The following is a 21,205-nucleotide window of genomic DNA, read 5'->3' as shown; positions in this document are numbered from 1 at the left end:
GCATATTTAAGGTAACAACCCAATACATAATATCATATTACTGATATTAATAATATGACAATATCTGCAGTCAGTATTTATTAAATGGGAGGGAAAAATCCTGCCCATACCCCAGCTATGAAAAAAATGATAAAAGCACTTAATTATGTTCATCTACTGAAGTGGTATTCTGGAACTGTGAATAAATTGAATAAAACAGCAAAATAACAACAACAACAATAACATCTTCATTAAACAAAAAAGAGATTACCTTAGATAAAGTTTGATTAATATGTGCATACAGTATCGGTAAAAAGTCTGTACCCATTAATATTTGTAATGTTTTCGAAAGAAGTTTCTTATTATGATACAAGCCTGCATTTATTTGATAACATTACAAATATTAATGGGTACAGACTTTTTACCGATACTGTACTGATACAACTTTTTAATAATCAAAAAATCCTGAAAAAAGTATCACAGGTTATAAAATAAATATTAAGCACAATTTCTAACATTTGATAATAAATCAGAATATTATAAAGTTTTCTGAAGTGACATTAAATTCAGCTTTGCATCACAAAAAATATATTTTAAAGTATAGTAAAATAGAAAACCATTATTTTAATTAAATAAATCCAGGCTTGATGAGCATAAGAGACTTCTTTCAAAAACATTAAAAATAGTAATGTGTCCAAACTTATAAGTAAGTAAGTGTAAGTAAAAATATACTCAATTTAAAATTAAATGTTGTATAAATAAAAAGGTTAGGAATCATATTTGTTTCAAGTGTTTTTTTATTGGGGGGTGGGGGGCCTCCAACATTAATTTTGCCTAGGGCCTAATGACTAGAACCGGCCCTGCTCCAGACAAAACCTAGTGTCTTATCAGCCTGACAAACATAAAAAAAATATTTCACAATTAATAAATATGTGCAATTAATCACTAAATGGTTCAATAACATTATTCTGAAAGTAAAATCTTCTAAGTAGAGTTTATGAGTTTGTTATCAGCACAAGCTGTTGTAAATCCTGCCCACTTCTTTGCATTGTCAGCACATGCTTCAGTGCTCTGAGAGTGTTTATAGTGCTGTGAGTTTAACACTTCATGACTGAGAGCAGAACACAATCTTCATCATCACACAAGACTAAACTACAGCAATGAACACAATCAACATCTTCATCTGGACCATTGCACTGTTTATTCAAGGTAAGACACAAAAACTGACTCTGGTTTTGGTGTTTTTGTAAAAGTATATGATGATAATAGTTTTAAACACTAATAGTTTTTCTTTTCTCTTCTTCAGAATCCAGAGGAGTGACTCTGACTCAAGCTGAAGTTAAAACTGTCCAACAGAGTCAAACAGCAACAATAGAGTGTAATATAGATGTAGGAATATACGACAATGACTTACACTGGTATCAGCAGAAACCTGGAGAAGCTCCTAAACTCCTGATTTATGACATAAGAAGCCGTTATACTGGAACTCCATCTAGATTCAGTGGCAGTGGAACAGTAAATACTGGACGAGATTTTACTCTGACCATCAGTGGAGTCCAGACTGAAGATACAGGAGATTATTACTGTCAGAGTTATCACAGTGGTCCAGTGTTCACACAGTGATAAAGAGTCGTACAAAAACCTCTGTCAGTCAGACGTCACAGTGACTGCACTGATACAGCTGAGAGAAACTGCAGCTGCTGATGGAGGATCACAAACTACACAATATCAAACCTTTCACACAATTTATTCATTTATTATGATGTACTAAGTAAACATATAATCTTATATCACTTACTAAACTGGACTAAAATGTGGAGAAGATGTGAGTGGTGATTGTCCCTGTAAAACTTTTTGTTCTTGTAAAGCCACTACAATGTAATAATTGCATTAGCCTATGCTGTCTCCTAGAGAACTATTTATCAACTGAATAATTTGAAAGAAATGGATGTTTAAATGCAGTTGTCGGGATCTTACTCGTCCTGTGGCCAATTTTCCGGCATTCCTCTGGACTGGCATTGAATCACTAGAGTCATGGAGACTACTGGAACATATTGAGTCATCAGCCATCCAAATAACATATACACATTTTATTATTGAACCTACCTCTCAAAAAATGTTTTTTTTGTGTGTGTGTGTGTTTGTGTGTGTGTGTGTGTGTGTGTGTGTATGTGTGTGTGTGTGTGTGTGTGTGTGTGTGTGTTTGTGTGTGTGTGTGAAGATTCTACACTTTAGGATTGGCTTTTCATTAGTAACTACTGTAAGAATCATGGTAACTAACTAATAATGACTACAGTGTTACTACATACTTCTAAAGACATTTTCTAAAAGATGTAAAAGTTCACCAAAAATCTCAAACACTTTAAATGACTTTAGTGTTTGGTTACACAAATCATGACTAGAAAAACTGCTTTAAACATGAGGCATGAAACAAGTAACTTGTATAAAACATTTATATATTTTATAATTATTTATTAATTGTCTGGTACCATTTCCATTTAATGTAACAGCTTCACATAAAACATAAAACCATGTGATGCCTGAAATGGAAAAAAACATTTATTGCCTTCCAGCATACGGTACTTAATTGCTGTAATGCCTTCTACTGTCTCTCAGAAGACGACCTAGAGGAGCATCTGTGTGCTTGTATCCCAGCCAGTAAGTCCACTCAATAAAAGATAAATGTTCTTCTAGAAGCTGCTCTGTCCTATTTCCTCTCAGTCGCCAAATCTGTCTTTTGTAGGTTAACCAAGCTCTTTCAATATGTTGTGTGTGTCCACCATGGTTTGGATCAACAACAGTGTAACCCAGACTTGATAGAGCTCTGTAGGGTCTCCACTCGTTGCTGAAATGGTTGACTACCCACCCTCGACACACTTTAAAAGAGCCGTTGCTCTGTGACAGTCACGTGTCCAAAATGGACAGAGGAGGGAAGCGTTCTGGGGTGCAGAACAGAAAACTTAAAAAAGAAAATGAAAACCAATGCCTTAAAATGAGGACATCAGTGTCCAAGTGGATAAAAAGAGATTGGTAAGTGTTACGCAATTATGTAATTTTGCATGATGTTTTGTTATTGTATATTGTTTGTATTCACCGTTATTGTTTCTGTGTGTGTGTGTGTGTGTTATTTGTTATTGCTGTGTGTTGTGCGCAGGATCCTCTGATCAGCTGCGGGACGGCTCCACCCCTTTAATCGGCGTGGGTTTAAAACTACAGCTTCCACTCTCTGAAGTTGAGCTGTTGTGATTCCGGTCGCACTTCTCCTGTCTCCTCTCCAGCCATCAGACCAGTATTGTCCTTGATTTAGATTCTGTTAGCTTTTCTTATTTTCAGTGGTGTTTTGTAGGGTTGACCTGTCCTTTTCTTTTGAAATCAGGTTCGTTCTGTTTTTGTTAGTGTATTGAGGGTAATTTGCTGGATTTTGATTTGGATACTTTGAGGGAAGTTAGTTTGATATTTTGTTTATTATCTGTTTTGTTTGTTATTTTGGGCCTTGGGTCTTCCTGAAGATTATACACCTACTGGTTTCTGTTACTCTGAAAATACTTAATTTTATATGTTTATTTTCCTTATCTTAATAAAACGGTTATTGTGTTTCTTGAATTGTGTACTCTTTTGTATTTTTTAGCCTGACGACTGGGCATGGGAGTCATGTCTAAGTTTTTGTTATGATTTAACCTAGACGGATCGTAATGGTAAGCTTTGCATTTGTTTCACTTTAAGTCTTGAAGTTAACCAACATTTAATGTTCATTATTCCCATTGCTCAATAAATAAAAAATGTTGCGGTATGTTTGTGAATGGGCGTTTGATTTAAATTCCAGAAAAACTGAGGAGACTGTCACAAATGTTAACCCTCTGGGGACCAAGCTGTTTTTGGGGTCCTTGAGATGTTCTGACATGCTCTGACATTTGTGCTTTTTTCAGTTATTTATAAACATGTTAATGGCAAAGGTGTAAATTCACTCTATATAGCACAAACAGGCCTACCATAATATGCGAGCAACGTGTATGTAGATGTTTGTATTTTTAAGAGAATAATGTTTATGCATGGTTATTTAAAAAAATAAAATGAAAGTTGCTGAAATAAGACCACAAAACTCATACAAAATATGTGCCCACAAGACTTTTGACTAATGGATGTTGTCTCTTCGAGTTCTAGCTTCAAAATTATGTGAAAATAGTCTTGCTTTATCGTTCACAAAAAAAAATACATTGATTTAAATGGTGTAAAACAGGTTTTGCTTGGAAAGCCAATATGCGAGGGGGAGGAGTAGTTTACACCTTAGTCCCACCCACTCTGCATAATGACTCTGCATAATTAGCCATTCATTCAGGTGTGACACGGACTGAGCCACAATGCAAGGACAAAATATATATTTTGAAGAAGACTTATATTGACCATTTAAGATTTTGCTTACATCTATCTTGTAAATATGTTTTGCTATTTTATTAAAAAGGTTACAATTACAACAATAATTACAATTTCAGCAATATTTCTGCAAAAAAGTACTCTTTCTTTGTAAAAAAAAAAAAAAAAGATTATAGGCCTACATTTTATCATATGTATTCATTAGTTTGAATATAGCCAACATTGGAACATCTTAGTCTATGACTTTATTTTTGACAAAATAGTATTTTATATATATGAGCAGAAAAGCTTATTTGATGTGACAGTATTCTACAGTAAAAACTGTACCCAAATCTAGTCAACAAAATATTGTCTTTCATACTTCGCCTGACTGTAACGTTGTTTTTATGAAATATTAGGGCATAGCCTATAAATGTTAATTTGCAGTTTAATACGTTGCTTATACAAATACATTTTATTTCAACATATTTCAGTCGATTTTTACTCATCTCAGTAGGCTATAGCAAAGCAGTTTATTCTTTCACACACAGACGTGCGATTCATATTTAGGCTAAACAGTCTTTACAAATATGTACCCTTCATTCATCTCACAGAAACGCGATTCATATTTAGGCTAAACAGTCTTTACAAATATGTACCCTTCATTCATCTCACAGAAACGCGATTCATATTATAGAAACGCGATTCATCTTTTTGTTTACATAGGCCTACACTAATGTTATTCCATAACGTTATTCCACATTAACACTTGAGAAAGGATAACTTAGCCTACCTCACTCCTCAGCGGGATCTGCTCCTCATATTGCTCCTCATATCAGCACGGAAACTTTTCTCCATAAGGTAGGCTATATGCCTCTTTGTTTACAGCTGATGTGGGGGCGTTTCACAGACTGAAATGGTTCTCAGAATTTGCGTTTGAATAGCACGCGCTCTCCGGGGAGTGGTCAAATTACTTTTGAATGGCTCGTAATGAGCTCGACTGGAGTCGCTCTCTTTTTATACAGATTACAGAAGCTGATAATATTTGTTTTTTATATAAATTACTTCATTTAAAAGCTGCGATCTCAAGCTTTATGCCCGTGGGTCTGTTTGCCTGTTTGACTGAATTTTCGCGGAGTTATAGATCATTTTCGAACGCGTTTCAAATGGGAGTTTACTGACAGAGAGAAGGCAGAAATAGCATCATGTTAGTTTTTCTTTATTTGTCAAAAAGCAAAACACTTTATTTTTATTGTGAGTATACAGAAAAAAAATAGAAACTGAACAGGATCGATTGATGTATTACACGAAAATAAAAGATCAAAATTAACAGAGCATTTTGTGTTTATTTTTCATTGCTAAAAAAAAAAACGAGCAAAACGCGCGGGCGCGTTTTTGGTCCCCAGAGGGTTAAATACTTTATCTTTTATCTCAAAGGGGGCTGCAGAGACCACTGTTCATGAGGACCTGAACATGAAGAATATGAGCATCTATGTCTGCCATGAGCCAGATGCAGTAGGAATCACCATTGAGGGAATACCAGTCCTTATCAATCTTGGAAATCTGGCCAAAGCATGCTGCTTACTGCTTGGGTTTGACATATGCACTTAATCTTGAGTATCCATCCAAGCTTTCCAAAACATTTGAGGTGTTTCACTAGTTCACACTTACAAATAAGTCAGATAGAATAAATGCGTATTTGGCGTGCTGTCCGAGGAGAGGGCTCCGGGCTCGATATTCGGCCCAAATCCAGAGTACTCCCCCCGTATTCCTGGCTGTAAAAGATTGAGCCATGAGTGAGGAGTCGGGGTGGTGGAGGGATGCTGGAAAACTGTCAAGGAATATTAGGTGAGTTGACAGAGTGGATATATATATACTTCTTGTCATGCTGATTAGGGTAGACATAATTGTTTGATGACGAGTAGATTGGATTGATTATTTGAACGTGCTCCTCCCGAACTTTGTTTATAAAACATCATTTCAAAGACTTTTCGTAGGACTTGACACACTGCGCCCAAAACCAAGCCCCAAGTTCATCTGAAAAACAAGCTCCTGGCCAAGGCACTCAGACATGACTGTCACTCTGCACTTGTGAACAGCTCATTTTGAATATGGCTTGTGAATTGTTACAAAAGTGCCTGTTGACTTCATTTTAAAATGTTGTAAGATTATGTATGTACACAGTGGAAAACTGTACCGTGAAGGTGTTCCTCTAACCTGCACTTTATTAGCTGAGGGCATGCTTTCTTTAATGCATGAATACAGTTGTTATTGATTGTTTATACTGTCCAGCTCATCGCTACTGTTTGGATATGGCAATTATTTAATAAATGTTGGAAATTATAAAAATTATTAAACTATCTAGCCATTATTTATTTAAAGCCATTTACACTTCCAAAACAAAGAAAGGGCAAATTGATCAAAATGAATAAATCAGAGGACATTAACTATTTTTTCAGTTTAATGTTACCTATTTTAATTAAGTCTAATGTGTATAATATGCTGATATTTTTTACATTGATTGTACTTAATTTATTGGCTTTTTCTGAAAATGCTACTTAATCTTTTCGCATACATTGAAATGCATATTATTAAGTTGTCCTTACTCAAAATATCAGTTAGTTCACTAAACTTGCAAAAAGTAGTTGGAAAATGTTGTCTTAAAGGGGACATATCATGCCAAATGCACTTTTTTAGCCCTTAAATGCATTTTGTTGTATATTTGGAGTGTTTAGAAGTACAGAAAATATGAAATTATTCTCTTCAGGTGCTTCGTTGATATCTTTATATTCTGTTTTGGTCATATTTTTCAACCTGTTCCGATTTTTCTGTTATCTATGACGTTTTTTGAACTATTACGTCACAGTATTTGCAGCGGAACTGCCAAATAATGACATTGACTTCCGGCCCAATACTTCGAGCAATCCGCCATTTTTATTTCTCGCTGCAATTTTGTAGTCCAAGCTAAAGGATGCAGAAGTTACGAGAGGGTAAGTTAAAATGTTCGGTTGTTGGATGTAGTAACCCACACGCTTCATTACACCGTCTAATGTAGATGAACCGCCGCACTTGTGACAGGGCGGATGTTTAACTGAAAGAATGAGCAGAGAGAGAGACCCGGTCGCGCGCGCGCTCTCTCTCTCTCTCTTCAGAGCCAGGCGAAAGTGTAAACAAGACATCACCGTCTCCAAACTAGACGCTGTCTTGCTCTTTCTCCCTCGCACATATTAATCAAAATAAATCGACACGGTGGTAAAAGGTCGGAAGACCAAAGTTTCATGTGTAAATACAGTACACACCAGTGCGATACATCCATATGAAGACGTTGTTCTACAGGTTCGTCGTCTTCATTTTCATCTCGCTCCGGCTCCGACTCTGGCTCGAACATGTAAGGCTGGCTGGACAAGTCTTCCGTTGTTGACATTTTGTTAATAACGTGTGAATAAAACGTTTCTGTGCCGCTAGATAATCGTATCTCTGCTATCAAACTACAAAAATGGCCGAACGGGGTGGAGTTGAACCTCTGCAACCTGGAGAAGGGGCGGGGTATGAAGTGTCTTTGTATTTAAAGAGACCGCACTAAAACGAGTTGCTCTCAGACGCACTTCAGAAAAGGGGTAGAAAAGGGGCCTGTGGAGCTATAATAATGAGGAATTCAGACCCAAGCATTGCAGTTCTGCTTTATATAGACTACAAATGTATGATTTATTTGTAAAAAGGAACAATTTAAAAGCATGATATGTCTCCTTTAATTTTATTGAGTTAGATCCAAGTAACAGTTTTAACAGTAGTGCAAAATAGATTTTTTTTAAAGGAAATGGGGGTGAAATAGTAAAATTCCAATACAAATACACACCTGTGCCAACATGTATGCAGTTGGCATTAAATTAAAATTATCAAAAAAATAAGATGCACAAGGGTTAAACATCGGTTTCTTGACAGCATTGCTTTAACTGTGTACAAACATCAAACGTTTGTTTTAAAAAAGAGCGGATTCACTCGTAACCAAATGCAACATAGACGTTTCCTAAATGTGTGTTTAATATTTGACAGGGGGCATTTGACAGACGCAGTGAAGATGCTCGAGATGGAATATGAGACATCTGATGAGTGAAGAAAATAAAAGTCAAAGTAAATATCAGAATGTTTATGTGCCATTTACAATTAAGCTGTGTGGAAAAGTACAGAAATATGAAAATAATTATCATTTGTTTAAGATGCATAAAATACTAGCTGAAAATAGCTTTGGCAAGACTAAGGAGTTGGCATTTATTCCAAAAATATAAAACATTTAATTTCCATGACAGAATGCTATTAAACACAACAAAACATTTGATATTTGATGGAAACTTTATTTGATGGTTTGTAACCCCAGTATATCTCCAGAAACTAGAGAAGTAGTGTATTCCAGTAACATGAAGCTCCTGTGAGGACGCTGAACATCTGCTGATGGAGCTGCTCTATTCTGAGAGGAACACAATCACCCTGAGGATGCATATATGAGTTTCACTGTCTGACACTTTTTTTAAAATTAGTATTCATTAATAACTATTAATTATTGGGTAAGCTTGTGTGGAAAGAGAATTTAGGTGAAAATAAACGTTTTAATTGACTGTATATTGTGTGAAAACAGCACAAATTGTGTTAATGGACACAACAGACGGATGTTGTGCTAATTGTGTTTAGAGTTTGAAAATGTGACAGATTAGACAAAAGTATGTTAGCAATAGTAAAAACTGTAAAAACAATAGTAAATAATAGTAAAAACACTAACTCCAGCCACCATCGTCTGGTTGAGCCAGGCAGAATTATAAAAGACTCAAGATTGACAGATATTGTGGAGAGGAAGAACAGTGGATAAAGCTTTTGACGAGACCGACCGAAGCTTGAATGTCCTGATCTCATTCTTTTCCCTATTGCCATTGAATATCATCTCTGAGAGGTGTTCATTCTACATACAAGTGAAAAGTGAAAAGTTGAAATAAAGATATAATAAACCTATAATTGAAATTACATTAATTAAACAGGCTGGCACATTGAACACAGTGATTATTAACCACCGTCGGGACAGATGTAGGAGTGAACTATAGGGATTGGGTAGCCTGGATGCCAGCCGAACTTAGCCCCGCCCACAAATTTTTTAGGTCGGGAAGTTCGGTCTGGACTCGATCCGTTGAGGAGCTATTATGCCCGAATAAAAATTGTTCGGACCAATCAAATTGTCAGGGCGGGCTTTATACGATGATGGACAGATGAGCAACGGTAATGTAATCATCCACGTCACCAACGAGCGCTTGGGTTGAATTCAAATGACTGCCGCTGGAGAATTGAGATTTCACGAGTTCACGCTTACAAATAAGTCAGATAGAATAAATCCATATTTGGCGTGCTGTCCGAGGAGAGGGCTCCGGGCTCGGTATTCGGCCCGAACCCAAAGTACTCCTGGCTGTGGAAGGACAAGCTGAGAGTGAGTGGAGGGATGCTGAAAACTGTCAAGGAATGTTAGGTGAGTTGACAGAGTGAATATATGCTTCCTCTCATGCTGATAGTGTAGACATTGTGTTTTATGGCAAGTTGATTGGATTGATTATGTGAGCGTGCTCCTGCCGAACTTTGTTTATGAAACATCATGTGTAGATTCCGCCATCGCGACTGTTATAGAAGATATCGACAGCGCATTAATTTTAAAAGAGGAAAAGAGAACCGCGATCAAGGCATTTGTCGATCGTCAGGCTAGGGATTGGGACAAGTATAGTCCCAATAAGACAGCATCCATTTATGACTTTAATTAATCATATGCACTGAATATGTTGTTCAGAGATGACAGATTAATAAACAAACATGGTATTTATGACTGGATGAAACTTTTGATAATTTGCAGTAAAAGTGGCTCTCCTATTGAATATTTCCTATCAGTGTGGCTCTCATGAAGATCACTGATTTAGATCAATCCTGGATTGATAGAAAACACATTAAAAACAGCTGGTGTTTCTGCTTCACTCCGCTCTCATAGTGTGATCTGAAACACTGACAATAAAACATCCCAGTGCCATAATCAATATCAGCTCTAACTCTTATTTAACTCTTATAACTTTGAACTAAACATTGATATTGTGTAGTTTGTGATCCTCCATCAGCAGCTGCAGTTTCTCTCAGCTGTATCAGTGCAGTCACTGTGACGTCTGACTGACAGAGGTTTTTGTACAACGTATCACTGTGTGAACACTCTAGTGCTGGTACTGTGATAACTCTGACAGTAATAATCTCCTGTATCTTCAGTCTGGACTCCACTGATGGTCAGAGTAAAATCACTGCCAGATCCACTGCCACTGAATCTAGATGTTCCAGTATAACGGTTTGTTACTCTAGATATGAGGAGTTTAGGAGCTTCTCCAGGTTTCTGTGAGTACCAGGCTAAACGATGTAACTGCACACATACACATTACTGCTGGTTTTACAGTTTATTCTGACTTCTTCTCCTGGTTGAACTGCTGGTAATGATGGACTCTGAGTTACAGTGATCTGTCCTCTACACTCTGAAAGAAAACACACACAAAAATGATTATATACATTGTGGCGATATGGAAGGAATCCATATCAGCTTTTCATTTTTTCTAATGGGCGGAAACCAATAAGGAAATTTAATATAAAAGAGAGCTAGAAACGGAAGAGGAGGAGCGAGTAAAAACAAAACAAACGTGTAGGTTGTTATCGGAGTGGGACACACGCTACCTGAAGGTCGTTGATATTCTTTGCTGGAATCTCTGTGCATGCGCTGACTGGGTGCGATCGCCAAATGACGGAGAAATTGCTCTACTGCGTCTGCATGGTTCGTTCGCCTGCCTGGTGCAACACAATCCAGCCTGGTTCGCTCGCCTGCCTCAGGTACTAGTGATGATGTCCATCATCTTTTAACCTCACGCCAAGTTTCCAAACTCACGCCAAGTCTCCAAACTCTTTCTCCGCCCTGGGATTTGCGGCCGCTACACAGACTGCTTCACGCAGCCACCACCACACACACATACACGCTCATTGCACACGCACACACCCATACCCAAACACTCGTTTGGATTATTTATTTTTCTTTGGTTTTTTTCATGTTTTTTCTTTTTGTTGAAAAACTGAACACGAAAAACTGAGTTTGAAAAAAAAAGAACGAACTTTAAGACATTATGGTGAATCAAGGACTCTCGTGATTTTGTTGTTGTTTGTGAAATCTTGAACTGAACTTGAACAGCAACCTACTTACTGTCTGTTTGCCTTACAATCTTTTGTTATTTGTCATGTGAGGTAAAGAAAAAAAATACAAACTCTGTGAAAATTTAACTTTGTGTAGTTTATTTTATTTTATTTCTTTGCAAAAATGTTTTCTTAAAATATACATATTTTTGACCAAACCCTTCAATTTCTGACTTTGAGTCATTTAAGCCCTATTCTACATTATTGTGGGTATTTGAAGGAATTTATTTTCGTTTTTTGTGTAACAGTGGTTTGAGTTATCTTCGGGGAAATTGAACTTCATTATATTTTTTTTACTTGACAAGTTTTACTTGTCTGGCGCCCGAACAATTTAAATTTATTGAGTCAAATTTGATTTGGGGCTGCCACCGTTACATAAGTGGCGCCCGAACAGGGACTTGAAACTTAAACCTTGACGACTTGAAACTTAAACACTTGACGAATTGAAACTTAAGCATTTAAACACGTTAACCGTGACCACTTAAACTGGTCACTTGAGCTTTGAATTTGAGTTTCCCTAAAGGATTACTTATTAAAGGGTGGTTATTGTCACTTGAAACTGTCTATTTTTGTGTTTGTGAAATTGTGGTATATATATATATATATATATATATATATATATATATGCTATATACTGAACTGAAACTGTTTTTTTCCTCTGAAAGGTTTTGTGGGGGAAATACTACTTGTTTGTGAACTTGCACATTGTTAAATATATACTCGTGTTACTCCTTAGTTGAAATGCTGTCAAACTGATTGATCCGATAATGTGAAAGCTGTGGAAACAATTTTGTTATTTGAAATCTAATTATTGATTTGTGAAATTAAGTGAATTGTAGTGTGAATTGGACAATTGGACAGACATTCCACACTGAACTATTAGAGTATTCTGTTGCAATTTATTTTTCAAACAACATTGGTTTTTTTTTCCCACTCAACTTGCATTTCACTACATTTTTACATTAACTACACATACACTGACAATCAACATGGCTGCCACTCCTCTCTCTCCATCCACTTTTGTGGAGATGGAACCACCGGCACCAGATGTTGCTACCCCAGTCTGGCCTCCAGCACCCCGTCCTCTACTTTCTTCACCTGGACTCTTTCGTGCTCCTCTCCACTTCACTCCTACTCAAGCCAGCACCACTGACTTCCCAGGAACCCATGTGAGGTTTGCAACTTCACCACTAGCTGGCAGTACTCCTGTTCAACCCTTCACCTGGGAACAGGAACCGAATGGCGACTCCATGCAGATATGTACATCACCTGAGCCTTCATCTTTATCTTCAGTGGCACAGCAGGACTTGCCTGGCATCCTATCAACTCCTGGAACAGGAATGCATCAACTCACTCAAGTTAACCCCCTGAGGTCGGCTATCGCGCCGGCGCGATAGGCTCGTTTTTTTTCGTATGAGTGCAAAAAATAAAAAAAAATAAAATATTAATTTTTATCTTATATGCTTGTGTTATACATCAATCGATCCTGTTTAGTGTGTTTTTTTTTTTGTGTATGCTCATAATAAAAACAAAGTGTTGTGCTTTTCGCCAAATAAAGAAAAATAAACATGATGCGAGTTCTGCCTACTCTCCGTCAGTGAAGTCAATTCTGAAACGCGTCCGAAAATGAACTGTAACTCAGCGAATACTCAGTCAAACAGGCATACAGTCACACAGGCATGAAGCTTGAATTATCTTCTTTCAAATGAAGTAATTTTTATAAAAAACAAATATTCACAGTTTATATAATATGTATGTAAAGAGAGAGATGTCAGTCGTTCTCATCTCAGCTAATTAAGTTTTAATGTGACTCCGCCTACGGAGACCGCGCTATTCAAACGCAAATGTGAGGCGATCCATACAAACCTGTGAAACGCCCACATCCGCTGGATAAGGCCGGTGAAACACTGGATGCGTGGCATAAGCGTCTCAGCTGCGTGGCGTGTCCGTTTTTATTTCGGCTCCCATCCATGTTAACAGTTTAGAGTTTGCACACTGCCTGTGTGAGACGCGCGTCTCAGGCGCGGCACGAGCCGCTTGGAAAACGCGTGCATTCTAGAAATAGAACCGACGCCTATTTTTCACGCGACACGCAAGCGTCTTGGAAGCGTTTCCATGCAAAATTGAATAGGAAAATCTGTTTATTTGTCATTTTGACACGAATACATATTAATAAATGTCCTTTTGATGTTTAAAAGTGTCTAGGTTTTGACATAAATGCAAATATAAATGTAATTTTACAAAATATGATCGATTTTCAAATACTGCTGTATTGAATGAACAGCTTTTAGCAAACTCTATTGCTATACTGAGATGAGGAATATATACTGTATGTGTTTTGTCAAAAATAAAGCCATCAACTAACTAATGAATCCTTTACTTTGAAATACGTATGATAAAATGTATACTTTAGTTTTGAAAGACGTTGACTAGTTTTGAAAAGATTATAAAGTATGTATGTGCATGCATATATATATGTGTGTGTGTATATATGAAGAGTTCAGATGCAAAAGCCTCTAAATGCCATCTGAAATTTTCTCCTAGAATGATCATTTTTATGAAGCTTGTATATTTAAGTTAGCTATAGGTGACACGTCACCTGAATGAATGGCTCATTAAGTATGCAGGGACGTAGTCTCACCAGGTGTGAACTACTACATATGCATGATGCTGTTGGAGCGTTTACGCCCCATCCGCATATTGGCTTTCCAAACTAAAAGTGTTTCACAAAACTAAAATCAATGTATCGTTTTTTTGTGGATGATTAGGCAGGATGATTTTCATATCATTTTGAAGAAAAAACACTAGGCGATGAAATCCATTAGTCAAAAGTCTTATTGCCACATATTTAGTATGTGTTCTGTGGCCTTATTTCAGAAACTTTAGTTTTTAGTTTTTTCAATAACCACGCATAAACATTATTCTCTCAAAAATGCAGACATGTACATTCTTGTTGCTCACATATTATGGTAGCCCTGTTTGTGCTAAATAGTGTGTAATTTTTTTTTGCCATTAATATGTTTATAAGCAACTGAAAAAAGCACAAATGTCAGGGCATGTCAGAACATCTCAAGGACCCCAAAAACACCCCAGACCCCAGAGGGTTAAAGGAAACTGGGACACGTTGACACAACATATGCAAACCCATGAAAAAACCATTGGTGAACTTGCCAAAGAACTTAAAACCATGTCTGCACATCACGACAGCCTGATTTCTAACCTTGCTGATAAACTCAAGCAAAACCAACAAGAAGTGCTCACCCACATTTCTGAAAGTAAGAAGCATGTGAAGGAAGAGACTGATCAACTCACTAAATCACTTAAAGTCATGATTTCTGATGAACTTCACAAAGCTAAGACTACATATGTGTCTGAAGTACGGTTCATGATTGACCAACTTCAAGTGGAGCTTCAGCAAGACATCAAATCCTACCTGGTAACCCATCAAAGAAATTATGACCAGTTGTCTACAGAGCTCACCCAGTGCACCCAAACCACCAACACACTGTGTGCAACTGTAAAAAGCTTGCAAACTGAACTTGAGAAAAGACTCGAAAAACAAGAGAAACAACTGACTGACCTGCAGACAAGAGATTACTCACCTTTACCTCTGAACGCTCCAGTTTCATCTGCATTACCATCGACTGCTCCATTGCTTCCTGCTCCTCCAGTTTCATCTGCATTACCATCGACTGCTCCTTTGCTTCCTGCTCCTGTTGTAAAGAGTGATCATCTTAAGATTACATTTCCTACTTTTGGGAGACAGTCAGATGACGTGGACCCCTTGCTCTATCTAACTCGATGTCAGGATTTCTTGGCGTTACATCCTCTTACTAATGCTGACATCCTGGCCACTTTCCGCACTGTCCTTTACGGTACTGCCAGGGACTGGTGGGAAGTTGTACGATCCTCAATAACCACATGGGAAGAGTTTGAAGCTGCTTTCCTCTCTGCTTTCCTCTCAGAGGATTATGAAGATGAGCTGGCTGAAAGGGTAAGGACAAGAACACAGGGAGAAAGAGAGAGCGTTAGAGACTTTGCATTTACATACAGAGCTCTCTGCAAAAGGTGGAAGCCCACCTTGATGGACAGTGAATTGGTGAAAATGATTTTGAAAAATATGAACCCCTACCTTGCAAGCCAGATTCGCAGTCGGGTGAACACAGTTGACGAACTTGTGAAATTGGGCCAACAGCTGGAAAAAGACTACGAACAACAACTGCAATATGAAAAACGTGTGAGTTCTAAGCAACCCCTATCCATGCCTCAAAGATCTATTTCCAACCGCCCGGCGGAGAAGCCTTTCACTGCATGAAAATTGGGATTTCCGACCCCGTAAACGGCCGTAAATCTCCCTAATTTTCGGCAGTTAACGACAATTTACAGCCTGTGAACGACGCGTTCGTCTGTGCCGAATATTGTCGGAAACGAACCATGACGTATGCAGAGCGCTCGCGCCGGAGGTGTGAATGGCTCTAATTACCATATGAATAGCAGCTCCCGCCAGAGAAAGGCTTGAATTTCCTCATTCACTATTGGTTGAACCCACGTGGTTTAAACAAGAAAAATCACTCGTGATTGGTTGGCAGATCTGTTACTATTGGTCACACTCGCTCATTATAAATTCAAAAAATTATAATATTCATATAAATAATAATATATAAATTATTTTTTTATATTCATAATATGCTATTCTGTGGTATATTCATGTCATTGTTAACCTATGGACTACACTATTACCATCAAGGACATGAATTTATAAAGGAAAGGAAAATTTGCCAGGGACATGCTGTTTATTCAAAGAAAGAGCTTTATTAGCACAAACACAAAACAATATACACCTATGGACAAAGCATAGATCATCTGCACACACAACAAATTGGAAGCTCAGTGACTGTTTTCATCTTCGGAGCTGTAGTAGGTGACTAGCGGCGTTCTCTCTGAATTCGATCCACTTTGAAAACGTCTGTGGTGCGTTGCCCTGTATTTAGGAGTCGCCTCTAATCTCGACTGCAGCGTAGCACAGAGCTCTGTGAGCTCCTGGCTGGTGGTTAAACTTCATCGGACATCAGATCTATGGTGGCGCACTTCCAAATGCCCACCTCATCCTCACCTAGCACACTCTGTCTCGCTTCTAGCAGCTGTAAAAACAACCAATACAGACAATCAGTACTGTGATGCACTGTGTATGGACACAAAACATCTATTAATGCACGTGAAAAATAGTCACATTGACTAAAAATCTTACCCTCTTTCTTCTCGCTCGACTCCGAGCTGAACTCTTCACAGCTTCGGCCTGCAATGCCAGATCTGGTTGTTTGTACCTGAAATTCCTGCGTACTGTCTCGTAGTACGTCTTACAGGCAGCTGGAAAACAATTAAATGAGAGTGATATGAATAAAAACAACGCAAGTCACAGTAAAATTAAACAAAGGAGAAAATAGTAAAAGTTACTTACACACAATGTCGTCATGATCAGCGTCATGAAAATCTGGACTTGCAGACATAGCTCTGAGTAAATGTGAGGTTACGCCCTCGTTATGAGGCGAGGTTACTCTGTGGAAACAAAATGTATGATTAAGATCGGTCTCTATAACGGATCTATTTTCTTATACAAGAGAATGAAAGCATATTCTTTGAACCTTACCTTTAAAATGTTTGTAAGTTTTTATGAGAGTAAAAAAATAAAAGAATGTAAGAGTCTTTTATTTATTTTTTTTACCTTGCTCCAGTTTGTAGCGCCCACAATTTGTCTCAGAGTGGTGAAGATGGCATACTGCTTCCTGTAAATTACAGGATTATTTACAATTATTAAACAAATAATAGCCATCACTCCCATGACCTCTTGCTTTATGATGAAATCATGAAAAACAGAATATTCTTACATTTCACAAGGCCTGACAAAATACAAAAGTGACCGATGAGATGAATACTTACTGGGTGTCAACATCTGGTTGTTTGTACCTGAAGCTCCTGCGTACTGTCTCGTAGTACGTCTTACAGGCAGCTGGAAAACAATTTAATGAGAGTGATATGAATAAAAACAACGCAAGTCACAGTAAAATGAAACAAGAAGAAAATAGTAAAAGTTACTTACAATGTCGTCATGATCAGCGTCATGAAAATCTGGACTTGCAGACATAGCTCTGAGTAAATGTAAGGTTACGCCCTCGTTATGAGGCGAGGTTACTCTGTGGAAACAAAATGTATGATTAAGATCGGTATCTATAACGGATCTATTTTCTTATACAAGAGAATGAAAGCTTGTACAAGAGAATGTAAGCTTCTTTTATTTTATTTTTTTACCTTGCTCCAGTTTGTAGCGCCCACAATTTGTCTCAGAGTTGAGAAGATGGCATACTGCTTCCTGTAAATTACAGGATTATTTACAATTATTAAACAAATAATAGCCATCACTCCCATGACCTCTTGCTTTATGATGAAATCATGAAAAACAGAATATTCTTACATTTCACAAGGCCTGACAAAATACAAAAGTGACCGATGAGATGAATACTTACTGGGTGTCAACAGGTCTTTGCTCAGAGGTGCGCTAGCATCTTAAGGGCGAAAAAAACAACGAATATTTAAAAATGTACAATTATTGAAATCAAACAAAAAGGTAAGAATTGCCACACTCTGCTCTTCTAAGCAAGACTGTCTGAAACATGTCATTAAGCCAATAAAATAAACTGTTACCAAACTTGATTCTCAAGCAGTAAGTAAAGACCAATTTATAGTTATGCGTCAACCTCCCGCTGTAGCTACAGAGTAGGCTGTGTACATAGCGTACCCTTTAGCACACCCTGACGTGCACCTCTCCCAAAATGTAACAATGCGTCAATTTTACGTGGACGGAAGCGCTGTGATTGGTCTAGAACGCCTCCCTCGGGTTTCACAGGCTTCTTTCTGCATGTGTAATTGTACGTCAACAGGGACAACAATGCAGAAGTATAAATGAAACAGTGTAGCCTATAGCATAGAGGCTCGGGCTTCGGTCTGACACAAAAGTATAAATCAGCCTTAAAGGATTAGTTCACCTCAAAATGAAAATTTCCTGATAATTTACTCACACTGAGTGACAAGATATCCATGTCTGTCTTTCCTCAGTGGAAAAGAAATTAAGTTTAAAGGGATAGTTCACCCAAAAATGAAAATTCTGTCATCATTTACTCACCCTCAAGTTGTTCCAAACCTGTATGAGTTTCTTTGTTCTGCTGAACACAAAGGAAGATATTTGGAAGAATGTTTGTAACCAAACAGATCTCGGTCCCCATTGACTACCATAGTATATTTTTTTCCTACTATGGAAGTCAATGGGGACCGAGATCTGTTGATTACAAACGTTCTTCCAAATATCTTCCTTTGTGTTCAGCAGAACAAAGAAACTCATACAGGTTTGGAACAACTTGAGGGTGAGTAAACAATGATAGAATTTTCATTTTTGGGTTAACTATCCCTTTAAGGAAAACATTTCCATATTTTTAATGGCATATACTTTAATGGCAACCAAAGATCTCAATGTTCCAAGACGGTTCAAATGTCCGTCTCAATGCAGCTTCAGAGTCTCTACACAATCCCAGTCGAGAAATCAGGTTCTTATCTAGCAAAACCATCTGTCATTTTCTAAAATTATATATACACATTTATGTATTTTTTAAACAATTGTTTGTCTTGTGCTAGTCTGCTGGCATTACAGACATTTGAACCTTCTTTGAACATTGGGATTGTTGGTTGCCATTAAAGTCCAATCTCTGTAGAAAAATACTGAAATGTTATTCCTCAAAACTAAATTTATTTTCCACTGAAAAAAGAAATAAAGGTTGGGGCAACAGATAAAGTGAATACTCACTAGAAATTTCCTTGCGCTGAAATCTGGCTGCACATTTCTCCGGGTCAGAGAAGGCTTCCACAAGACATTCAAAGTTTGACTTAGAGTCTGAAACACATGAGTCAGCCAGTAAGTACGGTCGTGTTGCCTATACTAAATTAATAATGAAATACTGGAGTCATTACTACGCTTAATTAAGAGTGAGAAGAACCTACTCATCTTGAATGGACAAAAAAAGCTAATGTTTTAGTTTCATCTTTCCATAGAACGTTTGAAAAGTAACTGCCACTACTGGAACTTCAAACGGGCAGGGACGACCAGACTCTGACCATAGAACGCTGCCCGTTTGAAGTTCCAGTAGTGGCAGTTACTTTTCAAACGTTCTATGGAAAGATGAAACTAAAACATTAGCTTTTTTTGTCCATTCAAGATGAGTAGGTTCTTCTCACTCTTAATTAAGCGGCTTAAATAACTCTGACCAGCACTGTATATATTTAAAATAGATTATTCACAAGCAGTAAAAAACTACTTGTCTTGAATGGAGTGTGACTTTGTGCAGAGCAATGTTTTGTTCAGGGGGAAAAGTACTTACCAGGAGTGGACATTTCACTGCCAGGACGCTCCACTTGGCTAGACATGGCACAATCTTTATTAGATAAAACACATGAATAAGCCTGTTACTTATGTTGTACACAACACAATATTATGTTTAAGTTGTCATCAGTACTCACCAGTATTGTGCAACATGCTGGTGTCCTCAATGGGCTGCAGCTTCCTTCGTACATTATTGAAGGGGGTATATCTTGACGCTTATACAGAGGTAATGTAAAATAAAAATATAAAATATATAAGTTAAAGAATTTAATTTTTAAACTGCAATTATAAATTAAGAGAAAACGATTACCCCTGATATTCTCATCCGAATCCAATAATACTGCAAAATAAAAATAAAATCAATCATTTGTCTAAAATTTCAGGCCCAATTTGTATCAACCGATTTTATATTTCAAATGTATAAAATTTCTGAAAATGAGAATACCATTTCTAACAGAACCCTCCGAATTTTTTTTTTTTTTTTTTTTTTTGTGCTTCCTCGTAACGTTAAGTTAACGTTAGATCTAATCACCTCATCGTCCTTCTCCTCTGCCTGGTAACGTTGTTACGTTAGGTGTCACATTCACGACGCACATTTATAAATTAGACAATTCACCTTTAAATCCACCTTGCATCATCTGTGAACCCCGTAGCAAGCTGCTATATGGACAAGCTAACTTAGTTAGCAAAGAGCTAAGTTAGCCAGTCAGACTCAGAACTCTATGCCATGCTGCTATCGGTTTACGTGCAGTTTAGTATCCCAAATTGACATATTCTCTCGTGTACAGCTAAAATAACATGGAAACTGAACATGAACCATGAGCAGCAAGCTAACTTAAAAAAAAAAAAAAGCGCCAAAAGCTAACGCCATGATTGCCGTGAAAACTGCTGACACCATTGCCCATTCGCGGCTGCTGTAACCATAAAAGATTTAAAAGTTGAAGTTTAAGACAATAACGCTAAACTACCTAAGACTATACGTACACAATGGACATTGAATTCATTAGGTTGACCGAACTTACATTCAATTTAGAGGAAACGATGAGTTCACCAGCAATGCAGTCTCTGTACCGTCATTTAGGAATGTTTGAACAGAAGACCCGACACAGTCTGACTGAGGCCGGAAGTGGGCGCAACAAGGCATTGCGCTAGTTATATTTCTTTGTTTTGGAACGTTTCAAAGTTTAAAACAAAGTTAATAAAAACAAAAGT

At 37.5% G+C, this 21,205-nt stretch overlaps 1 long non-coding RNA gene and 1 gene segment (V, D, J or C); both read right to left on the bottom strand.

Annotated features, from left to right (window-relative positions):
• Positions 1-21,205, bottom strand: part of LOC307151171 (Ig kappa chain V-III region MOPC 63-like) — an 88,400-nt gene that overhangs the window by 13,621 nt on the left and 53,574 nt on the right.
• On the bottom strand, positions 15,069-15,750 carry LOC307151693. The gene is made up of 3 exons (XR_013819915.1): positions 15,701-15,750; positions 15,403-15,554; positions 15,069-15,281 (listed from the first exon to the last, which is right to left on the bottom strand). It is a non-coding gene; the product is annotated as an uncharacterized lncRNA (long non-coding RNA).

Source organism: Squalius cephalus (genome assembly GCF_949319135.1).
Source record: "Squalius cephalus genome assembly, chromosome: 23".
Taxonomy (NCBI): Eukaryota; Metazoa; Chordata; class Actinopteri; order Cypriniformes; family Leuciscidae; genus Squalius; species Squalius cephalus.
Note: the sequence above shows the minus strand (reverse complement) of the source record. Positions and strands in the feature narration are given on the sequence as shown.